General features: G+C 35.7%; 1 protein-coding gene across 1 annotated transcript in view; it reads left to right on the forward strand.

Moving 5' to 3' along the window:
* Positions 1-7,260, forward strand: part of Sac1 (Sac1 phosphatase) — a 273,269-nt gene extending 266,009 nt beyond the window's left edge. The window contains exon 15 of the mRNA XM_067150216.2: positions 6,705-7,260. The gene's annotated coding sequence lies outside the window, so the exon portion shown is untranslated. The remainder of the gene's footprint in view (positions 1-6,704) is intronic.
* Positions 7,261-10,002: the final 2,742 nt, after the last annotated feature.

A 10,002-nucleotide genomic window follows, 5' to 3' on the forward strand; every position in this document is an offset into this window, starting at 1 on the left:
ACAACTGGGCAACCATCCTCTATATAACACTAATCAGGATGAAAAAATGGAAGGGATCCGACACTTCGAAAAATGAAGATATCGGCCAAAGAGAGACAAGGGCCACGAAGGGCGTGAAAATGAAAGACTCCCTAGCCCTCGCAAACCTAATAGCGTCGGGGTCGGAAAAAAACAAGAGTTGACCAAGAGAGGTCGGATAGGATAGATGAAAGTGAGGAGCCAGGCACGAGTAAGTGGAAGCAATGCCAGGACTCAGCTGAGGGCCCCGTGGTCGCCAACCCACGCTCCAAAATTTAGAGCCCCTGGGGCCTCTTTTAGTCGCCTCTTACGACAGGCAGGGGATACCGTGGGTGTTATTCTACCGCCCCCACCCACAGGGGGCATCATCACTAACACTTTCATTATCACTCGGATTATTTTCATCACTACTTTCACCTAATATGCGATCGAGAGCTGTGTTAGATAAATACAGACAATGCGAGGACGCCGCCAAGTTGTTTACAATGATTGACGTTGATGGAACAAATTCTTTTTATGCCAACACAATGCCACATAACGGTAGAAGATACTCCCTGCATAGAATTATACCTTGTGCTGCGAGCCGTGCTAAAAGTTCACGTTGACAACCAACAGATGGCACGCAGATGTACATCTAAATCATCGCTAGCCTAGTTCGTACAGGTAAACATCAAACCGCTCCTGGCTTCTGTTTTGTAGATCCGTACACATACACGCCAAACTGACTTGAGCGGTTAAATCTTCATTTCTTCCCATTTCCTCCTCTCCTTTATTACTATTTGGATTGTTTTGCTCTACCAAGATGTTTAATGATGATGATGATGTTGTTTGTCTTTTAAAGAGGCCTAACATCTAAGGTCATCAGCCCTTCCCAAGATGTTTACCCTACAGTGTGGATTGCAGTATCAAATGAAATCTTTAATCTTTTCCATTTGATCCTAACTCATAGTTGGGTAGCTGGTATAAATGATTCAGTTATGAATCATTAAATCATTATTTTCAATCAATCAATACTGATCTGCATTTAAGGTGGCAGATTCACTATCTGTTGTTTTCCTAGCCTTTTCTTAAATTATTTCAAAGAAATTGGAAATTTATTAAACATCTCCCTTGGTAAGTTATTCCAATCTCTAACTCCCCTTCCTATAAATGAATATTTGCCCCAATTTGTCCTTGTGAATTCCAACTTTATCTTCATATTGTGATCTTTCCTACATTTAAAGACACTACTCAAACTTATTTGTCTACTAATGTCATTCCACGTCATCTCTCCGCTGACAGCTTGGAACATACCACTTAGTCAAGAAGCTCGTCTTCTTTCTCCCAAGTCTTTCCAGCCCAAACCTTGCAAAATTTTTGGAACACTACCCTTCTGTTGGAAATCACCCAGAACAAATCGAGCTGCTTTTCTTTGGATTCTTTCCAGTTCTTGAATCAAGTAATCCTAATGAGAGTCCCATACACTGAAACCATACTCTAGTTGGGGTCTTGCCAGAGACTTATATGCCCTCTCCTTTACATCCTTACTACAACCCCTAAACACCCTCATAATCATGTGCAGAGATTTGTACCCTTTATTTACAATCCCATTTATGTGATTATCCCAATGAGGAACTTTCACCCCATCAACACAGTAATTAAAACTGAGAGGACTTTTCTTATTTGTGAAACTCTCAACCTGACTTTTAACCCTGTTTATCACCATACCATTGCCTGCTGTCCATCTCACAACATTATGGAGGTCATTTTGCAGTTGCTCACAATCTTGTAACTTATTTATTACTCTATACAGAATAACATCATCTGCAAAAAAACCTTATCTCTGATTTCACTTCTTTACTTGTATCATTTATATATATATAAGAAAACATAAAGGTCCAATAATACTTTGAGGAATTCCTCTCTATTTTCTAGAAATATAGCAACCCATTCAGTTACTCTTTTAGTATCTTTCCAGTAGCTCAAGATTTAATTTGTTATTGTGATGAGTTCTTCACAAACATTCATAAGAACTAGTTTAGTTAGGTATTGTAGATTGTATTAAAAGCATCTTGTACACTTCCTAAAAAGACTAGTACCACTCATTGGAATAGTTTCAACCTACTACTGAAATATTCTTTTTCTTGTTTCTCATGATCTTGTTTTCTTCCTAGTCATGGACTACATATACACTGTAGTCTTGTTTGCATGATAACAGTAACAACTTACCAAGGTTCCAGTCTGGCTTTGAAGCACTCAGTATATAAGTATAAAATACTTATCAGATAAGGTGTGTCATACATTTCTGAAGAGAAAAAATGTTTGAAACTGTTTTAGAATAATAGCATGGGCAAACAGGATCCTGGGATTCAGTCCAAATTTCTCGTATGCTTGGGGAGATTTAAAAGAACAATGATAATCCATGGAGGAGTTGTGCTAACATTCTGACATTATTGATAAGCAACAATAATAATTTTCCTGCTGTATCTTAATGTTTAAAAAGAATTTGCTATTCTTCTTCCTGGCCTTTTTCCAATTACCTTAGGTCAGCACTTCACATGGATTTAGCCCAGTTGTACAGCCAGATGCTTTTCTTGACATCAACTGTATGTGGATGGATGTATTCACTATTGCATGTTTCTAGGGTGGTTTATAGAATTATGTGTTGTAGGCTATGTAAATGTTTACAGTAGTGTCCCACTAATCCAAATTAATTGGGACTAAGGACTGTTCAGATTATCATAATTTTGTTCTGAAATCCAGCATTGTACTGCAGCTGTGTTCATTAAGCTAACCTTAATTTTTTATGATTAGACCTGACCATCATAAAAATATTATAAAAGGGCAGCTTAATGAACACACATGAAGATCTATACATTCATCTTGACCACTGTAGTGGTAACCTTAATGGGGCTATAGAATATAAGAACCTGTTATATGATAAAATTCTGGTGTATTTTAAAATGCTTCAAAAAGATCACGAGAAAAGAATTGGAATCTCTCCACCTCCAGATAGCCCTACAACATATTCCTCCTCCTTTGAAGCTGAAAGTAACAACAATATCCCCCGCTCCTCCATCTCCTCAAGTACATGAACAAAAAAAGAACGCATCTAGATTTCTTCATTTCGACAATTACTTATAAATGTATAATTTTTAATTTATAAATTGGCCTTTTTCTTCATGAGCTTTTTAAGAAAAGAATATTTATTAGGACATATTCTCTATGGACTATTGTACAAGTGTTTCCTTGACAACTGCTTTCAATTGTAGAAAGAATTTATATATTTTCTCATGAGTATTTTGTTTTTAATGTTGTCATTTAATCTTATGTTACTTTCAAGAACACTTCCTCTCAAGCATTGATACTTTGTCAATATATGAATTTTTCTTCTAAACAGTGTTATGTGGCTGAAGATGTTAATAATATACAAAACATGAACCACTTTTAACCATTAAGTTGCCTTAAGCAATTAATGTATCGGCAAGGTGGAAAATAAAAAATACGTATTTGTGAAAACTGTTATAGTAAACGAGATATTCTCTTATAAAATAAGTTTTTCAAAACTTACCGACGAAGGGGTCTATAAACAATCCTTATAGGAACCCTTTTTAAATAGTAGCACAACTCACAGTAGGTTTTAAAACAACAGAATTTAAATGACATGGTGATAATCACCTAATTGAAGAATAAATAAAAAACAAAATAACTTAACACCAATAACCCGCATTTTTACATAAGAGGCTCCAAAGCTGCTTCAGTCCTATAACTAGGGCGGTAAGTAGCCATTTCGTCTAGCCAAAATGGCTAGACAGAGCGTTGCTCCAAACATAGCCATACTAGATGGTGACCAAATCTCAACTGCCAGTTCACAGAGTAGTGCATCAGCAAACACACTTAGACAGTTGACGATCACAAGGCGGAGTCAACGAATAATAAGCAGTAGAAATTACACCTCATCGTCCAATCAAGATTTTAGATGTACATCAATTAACCAATTACAGCCAATAGCTGTCTTTGCAGTTCATGCCGGATTGTTAAATGATACATTTTAAGTTGTGAGAATAATTCCTCACATACTAAAATGTCATAGTTGGTAATAATTACTGTATAATAATGTCCCTTAAATTATAATGCCACACATTTCTTAATTTCATTACAACTTTGCTACTTCAAAAATTATTATTATTATTATTATTATTATTATTATTATTATTATTATTATTATTATTATTATTATTATTATTATTATTATTATTATTATTATTATTATTTAGCACATGACATTAAAAATAAAAAACACACAATCACAAATTAAATATACATTACACTATGTAGGTTACAATTTCACCATCAAGCTCTGCAAATAGTCTGTACAAGAAGGATTTGGGTCAAGAAAGTCTTTTGTGCTTCCCTGATAAGCACTCAGGGGGCACTGTTCCACTATATGACGAACTGTTTGCTTAGGGGCACCGCAGCTATATTCTGGGGAGGGAAGTTTGCCCCATTTAGTTTGGATTGAGTTTTCAGAATAGTGGAACTCTGCTGTATTAAAAGAAACACAAACACCCAGCCCCCAGCATTCCGCTGCAACTACGAAGATTGTTATATAATAACTGACTGGAGGAATTACCCAGATATGTTCAAAATCCGCATCCCAGCCAGGAATCAAACCTGGGACCCTCTAAACTGAAGGCCACTACGTTGGCTATTCAGCCAAGGAGTCAGACAAAATCTTTGCTAATACAGTGTTATTAATAATGTTATTTGCTTTATGTCCTACTAACTACTGTACTTTTACGTTGTTTTTTTTTAGACACCAAACTACCGGAATTTTGTCCTACAGGAGTTCTTTTACGTGTCAGTAAGTCTAGCGACACGAGGCTGACATATTTGAGCACCTTCAAATGCCATCAGACTGAACCAGGATCGAACCTGCCAAGTTGGGGTCAGAAGGGCAGCACCTCATCTGTCTGAGCCACTCAGCCCAGCTAATATAGTGTTAAAATAATAATGTTAGCATATTTTTGGTCAAATCAAGTAATATACAGAAAGACAGGAATACGTAATAGGGAGATGAAGGTCAACATCAGAAGAGGGAGCAATAGAAATGGAGAAAAGGACAAACATGGGAAACTCAAAAAAGACAAGGACCATATCCACATTTTCAGATGGATAGGCTTTCTCCTCATTCAATCCAAATTCTTCTGCATCCATTTTTTCTCATTTCCCAACAATCTCAACAGATCTTCAGTCTTGATATAGGAAGTGGCTAATTCTCCAATTAGTTTTCATTTATAGGAAAAGTATTTCAAAGAATAAACTATATTATCCCCTATAATGTAATAAAGTTAATATTAATAATCTTTTAATGTCCCTTTAATTGTTATTGATCTTGAGAGATGCCAGAGTTTTGGAATTTTGCTTTTACCTACAGGGTCTTCTATTAAGGCACATGTAGACTAATTGTCCTGGGATAACAAACTTCAACAGTGAACGTAAGAAACATATGACTAACCAGTTATGTCACACAGGTATTCATAATCATGAACTGTCCATGGGAAACTATACAAGTGCCAGATTTCTTTTTTTTTTAATTTTTCCTTCTGGAGATCAGTATATGTACCATGTCCAATAGCCCAGTGAAAGATATTATGTTCCTACTCCTCCTCTGGGTTCAAAAAGTGTTCATTAGATGGCACATGATATATCTGTCGTATCATTCCCTTGGAAAGTTGCTCTAAGTGCCTGTGCCACCTAGTAAAAGCTAGGGAAAAAAAAAAAATTAAAGTTTGGTTTGTGGAGACTTCTTTGATATTGTTGCTGAAGCTGATACGTTTATCAATACTACCAAGTTTCAGATCTGCAAAGTGTCTTGTATAAGCATCATTTTTGACAGTGTCACTATAAAACAAACATAGAAATCTCTAAGCGACATTGAGGAGTGGACTACTTTCCACATGATCAAAAAAGGAGCAAAACTCCAGAACCTTGCAAATTTGGACAAGTTCACCAAGGAATTACTGCAGAGAAGTATAAGGATCCTCTATTCATGTTGGAGTTTGGACATGTCAAATATAATAAATTCTATAGAGAAATTTGCAAGTGACTTTCTCATATTTTTCAACACATTGAAATTTTATTTTACTTGCATGCATGAAGTAATACTATGCAAAGTATAAGGATAAAGTAAAAAGAAAAAAAAGCCCTCTTCTTCATTATTCATTATATGTAATATTCACTTATGTTCCAAATAATGATTTACTGCACCTGATATTCTTGAATTAAGTGGCAGTTTCTGGTACATATATCTATCCCGATGAAGAACTACAGGGTACTTACATATTTTTGAAATGTGGAAAAGTTTGCTTTGTTGTGGTTTTCCTGTTCTTTTGTTTCCTGACAATTTAATGTATCTGACTGACTTGTATCATTTCCAACAGACAGCTCACAATTACATTTCATTTTGAACAAATTAAGATCTTGACATCATCAAGCTGTTATTTTTTTTCAAATATTGCAATGGTTTTTTTTTTTGTGTGTGTGTGTGTGTGTGTGTGTGTGTGTGTGTGTGTGTGTGTGCGTGTGCGCGTGTGTGTGTGTGTGTGTGTGTGTGTCTCTCTCTCTCTCTCTCTCTCTCTCTCTCTCTCTCTCTCTCTCCTCTCTACTTGTTGATGCTCATATTATGTAATTTCTTTTAATTTCAGATATGGAGTCACTTTTTTTAAAATTGTGATTTCCTGCTTGTTTGAACAAATTTCTCAAGCATTGAAAGCTAAGTACCTCACAGAAAACATTCCTTGCATCATGTCCGACAATTAAGAAAAATACACAAATAGCTTTCTTCTTTTTTAAACTGATATTGTGTAAGAATCTTGAGATGCTTAAGTATAGCGAGAGCATATGTCACAAGGGCATTATCAATGTAATTAGGCTATACTCCAAGAATATTAAGGAAGGTCTTCAAGAATGTTATGTTATTTTTACTTTGTTTGGTAATTTACTTAAGGTTCTCAAGATATTTTAGATTGTGAAACCTGTATTTAAGTAACATTTTGAAATGTCTTGATAGTTTATTTACCTGTTATTCATTTTTTAATTCATTACTTATGTATATACATATTTAGATTTATTAAGAAACAATAATCAAGGAACTGGAGATCCCATTGAATCAGAGCTTTACTTACTTATGTAATTATGAGTTTCTAACCTTTATATGAATCACTTGTTAGAAATAATGTAAAATATCTTCTGCCTGAGAAAGCAATAAAAATGTTTTAATAAATACTCGTAATTTTCACTCAATTCACAGGGAGAAGCTTCTGGGATAGCTCTTGTGTTCTGTGTTTTTTAAATATACATATCAGGAGTTTTACCACCAGGTAAGACACCTCCTGTGAGATGAGCAAATATCCATGAAAACAAAAATGACATTGTACAAGTCCTATTATACACCAATTCTTACATACAGTCTCGAAACCACAACACTGACCAATAGAGATAATTCCAAACTTCAGGCAGCTGAAATGAAATTCCTATGCACTATGATCCAGAAAACCAGGAAAGACAAGATTAGGAATGAAAAAATTAGAGAAGAAATAGGAATAGATGATTCTCTCCTCAATAAGATTCAGATATCAAGACTGAAGTGGTTTGGTCACATGAAGAGGATGCCAGTAAACAGAACTGCAAGGAAGGAATTTGACAGAAATGTAGAAGGAAGACGACCCGTGGGAAGGCCACGAAGGAAATGGATAGATTTAGTTAAGAGCGATGTACTGCTGAGAGGTCATGATTGGGACAAGTTGGTGGAGGAAGAATGGTACAAGGACAGGATGAGATGGAGGAGGTTCATATACCACACCCGGGAAATTGGAGATGGTTTAGGATGATGATGATGAGGAGTATGAGACTTCTTGTTATCAGCATTGTGTACTTATGGGTGTGTAATTATTTGGGCCTAAGACTGGGTTAGTTCCATTGGGATTTCAATGGAAGTACACTTCCTGACACAAAAAGCGATCAGTTGAAAATTATTAAGTTGCCAAGTACAAGCATGATCAGAGGGAAGGAACAAATGATCATAGGTCTTTCCTGACTAGTTAATGCATGGAGGCCTAAGGCCTGTCTACACTTTGCCAATAAAAGTGTGCAATTCTTTGCTATTAGAACAAGATTAAATTACCGTATAACAGTCACTGCTAATTGGCCTAAATACTGCTTGTCTTTTTCCTAACACTATAGAACTATGCAAAATGTGTATTGGATGAATATGCAGGGTGTTTCAGGAGGAATTGTAAATATTTTGGGAAGCAGTATTATAGAGTGTCACAAGTACAAAAGGTCATATAAATATGTGTCCAATGTGTGTGTGTATGTACGGAGGTCGAGTCATGAGTCATGGCAACTATTTTTTTCTCGCGAACAGGAGACAACACGGAAAATCTAAGATATGCATTTGGAAATGTACGGTATGTACTTGCATATGATGCCACTAGATGGTGTATGTAAACAACAGTGTGGGTCTAAGCATGCCCCTTAGTTCAGTGTGTGAGTGAGAGCGTCACAAAATGGCAGTCAACAAGCAGGAGCAACGATCGTATATTAAAATAGCAGTTCTCTGAGGCAGAAATGCACACCAATGCCATGCAGAGCTGCGGGAAGCATTAGGTATATGACTATGATCTAATCCCCAAAGTCAAGAAGCAACGGTTTGCTAACAAAGAGGACATCGTAACAGCATTTCGGAGAGAAGTGTCACACGTTAGCGATACACATGCAGCGAATGGTATTCAGCGCCTGTCCCACTGCTGACAACGCACAGTAGAAACATTGGGTGATTGTTTCGAAGGTCTGTAAGCAGTGGAGAGCTGTCCTTTGTACGTAGTCTTGTGTATTTGCTGTCTATACCATACTAAAACAATGTTTATCAATGGCCTGTATTCTGTCACTTTCCTACGAGAATCTCTTGAAGTCAGAATTTGTCTTCAGGCACTATGCATAAGTACATGCCCTATATTTCCAAAATGCATATCTTGGATTTTCTGTGTTGTCTCCTGTTCGCGAGAAAAAAAGAATTGCCATGACTTATGACTCGACCCCCGTATATATATGTATATATCTATATATATAAAGTAACTTGTCCTGACTGATTCATCATCGCCGAGCCAAAACTACTGGACATACAGAAATATAATTTTGGGGATACATTCATATTAACATGTAGGTGCTCACTAAGAGAGGATTTTTGGATATTACGTCGCTAAGGGGGTGAAAAGGGGGAGGGTGAAATTTTAAAATGAGTGTATCTATATCTCAAAACTTTTAAAGTTTACAGATGTAAAAATTGGCATTTAGAATCTTCTTTAAAAATAAGGAAATACGTATTTTTTTGTTTTCAGAAAATCCCAATAGGAGGGGTGAAAAAGGGGTTGAATGCCTTTCATCAGGATACCGGTACTCATATCTCAGAAACTGAACATATTACAGACCTGAAAATATGTATTTTTGATCTCTTTTAAAAATAAAGAAACACGTATTTTTTTTGTTTTCGGAAAATCCAATTAATGGGAGGGTGAAAAGGGGGGTGAATTTTTAAAATGAGTGTATCTATATCTCAAAATTTTGAAAGTTTACAGATGTAAAAATTGGTATTTAGTATCTTCATTAAAAATAAAGAAACACATATTTTTTTGTTTTCGGAAAATCCCAATAGGAGGGATGAAAAGGGGTGAAAAACGGGTTGAATGCCTTTAATGAGGATACATATATCTCAGAAACTGAAGATATTACAGACGTGAAAATTGGTGTTTGGGATCTCCTTTAAAAATAAAGAAATACGTATTTTTTTGTTTTTGGAAAATCCAATTAATGGGGGTGAAAAGGGGCTGAATTTTTAAAATGTCTGTATCTATATCTCAAAACTTTAAAAGTCTGCACATGTAAAAATTGATATTTAGAATCTCCTTTAAAAATAAAGGAACACGTATTTTTTTGCGTTCTGTA

Source organism: Anabrus simplex, chromosome 6, assembly GCF_040414725.1.
Source record: "Anabrus simplex isolate iqAnaSimp1 chromosome 6, ASM4041472v1, whole genome shotgun sequence".
Classification (NCBI taxonomy): domain Eukaryota; kingdom Metazoa; phylum Arthropoda; class Insecta; order Orthoptera; family Tettigoniidae; genus Anabrus; species Anabrus simplex.